This window comes from Solanum tuberosum, unplaced genomic scaffold (genome assembly GCF_000226075.1).
Source record: "Solanum tuberosum cultivar DM 1-3 516 R44 unplaced genomic scaffold, SolTub_3.0 scf00177, whole genome shotgun sequence".
Classification (NCBI taxonomy): domain Eukaryota; kingdom Viridiplantae; phylum Streptophyta; class Magnoliopsida; order Solanales; family Solanaceae; genus Solanum; species Solanum tuberosum.
Genome location: NW_006239101.1, coordinates 1 through 2,216, shown reverse-complemented (window position 1 = coordinate 2,216; position 2,216 = coordinate 1).

The following is a 2,216-nucleotide window of genomic DNA, read 5'->3' as shown; positions in this document are numbered from 1 at the left end:
TTTTATGACCAGTCCAAAGTTCATAAGGAGTGGAAGACACTGACTTAGAAGGCACTATGTTCAATATGTAAGCTGCAGTCAATAATGCATCTCCCCAGAAAGAGATAGACAAACTTGTTTGCTCCATCATTGATCTTGTCATGTCTAATAATGTTCTATTCCTTCTTTCAGCTACACCATTTTGTTGAGGTGTATAAGGAATAGTTAATTGTCTGATAATACCCTTTCAGTACACAGGTCTTCAAATTATTTTGACAAATATTCACGTCCTCGATCGGTTCTTAAAGCTTTTATGCTTTTATCTAATTGATTTTCAAATTCATTCATTTCAACTTCATTCAAATATCTTTTAAAGCACTCAAGTGCTTCAGATTTATGAGAAATCAAATAGACATAACCAAAGCGCGTGAAAACATCAATAAATGTAATGAAGTATGCAACATCAGACCTTGACTTTACTTTCATTGGACCACAAATTTCAAATCATAATGAATTAATTGAAGTGAGAACTCAGCTCTTTTGTCCTTCTCAAATGGTTTACGCGTAATCTTTCCAGCAAGACAATTTTTACAAGTTGACATTTCAATTTTGGTGAAAGAACATAAATGTCTTTCTTTTGCCAACTTATTTATTCGATCTTGCCTTATATGACCTAATCTAGCATGTCATGTAATAACATCAATATCATTGTTACTTGAATCACATGTCATTACACAACAGTCAACATAATAGTCATAAGTTGAAGGATTACAATCCAATACGATAAAACGATAACGAAGTCCAAAACCATATAAAACATTATCTAGAGTTATTCTAACACCATTACGACTAAAAAATAAATCAAAACCAACGTCTAAAAGAACAGACATAAACACTAAGTTTCGTCGAATCTCTGGAGTATATAGGACGTCATGCAACATCAAAGAACGGCCACCACGCAAGTTTACTTTTGCAAGTGCCTATACCTTTGACTTCAAGCCTAGCATTATTTCTTACGTAGATCCATCTTGATTTAGATGAAACTCGACGAAACTTCAAAAAATACCTAGCTATCTCGACTCACGTGGTCGGTGGATCCTGAGTCTACAATCTATATAGGATAAGATTCAGCTTGTAAAGAAGTGCTCAAAACCATATGTTGCACTTTGATATGCGTTTCGAAATGCTACATTTCCGGCTCATTGCATTCAAGAGTGAAATTCCCCAACATTCAACAATTGTAGCACTTCATTTTGCTCTTGTCTCTCTTCTTGAAAAATCATTTTCCTTTCTTGGAATTTGTATTTTCTTTTCTTAGAAGGTCTTTCTTCAGCCTCTTTATTTTTCCCATTCTTTTTCCATTTTTTCTTATGCTTGAAGCCTGGAGATTTTGTACCACTTGTTTCTATGTACCACTTGTTTCTGCCACAAAGGCATTTAGAAGCAGCTTTTAGCAGCACCAAGGTGCTCATCTTCAAGTTCAACATGGTTTGCAATCATCACAAAAGTTTTGATGCCATGATTATGGGTCAATTTAACCTTCAAGTTTTCCCCATTATTGGGAAGAGATCGAATTACTGCATGAACGTGTTGCTCATCTTAAAAAAAAACATGACCAACACTTTTGAGTTGAGTTACCATGTTTGACATCACCCTAAGGTGTTGTGCAGTATTACCTTCTTTTGGTTGATTCAATACATGGTTTATACCTCCCAGAGCATTTTTGCTCTTCCAACATATACTGTATATTACGACTCCAGATGTCGTTATTATTACCATTAAGTTTTTCACCTTTGTTTAAGTCAGTAATGATACTTTTGATACCATGTCTGTTATTGACATATCTTTAGGCAAGAATTTTAACAATTATGCATGTGACATACACATTCAAGCATATCAATTCTCATAATGATGTCATATTTGAATGTAAAATCGAAAAGACACGTAAGCATCCATCATCATCTACGAATCAAATATTTAACCAAAATTTGAAATTAACTTCTGAATGTGTACACTTATTTATTTTAGACTATAACCACACAGATTTGTATGTCTAATAATTAAACACCATATTATATTGCGCAATAGAATAATCATTCACTTATTCAATAAAATAAAACTTAAATATTCATATCAAAGCACAATTAAAGATGTTCATTTCATACTTTAATAAAAATTAAAATTATAAATAAAACTAATTTGATAAAAAAAATGGAGTATGTGGATACACTTTGGGT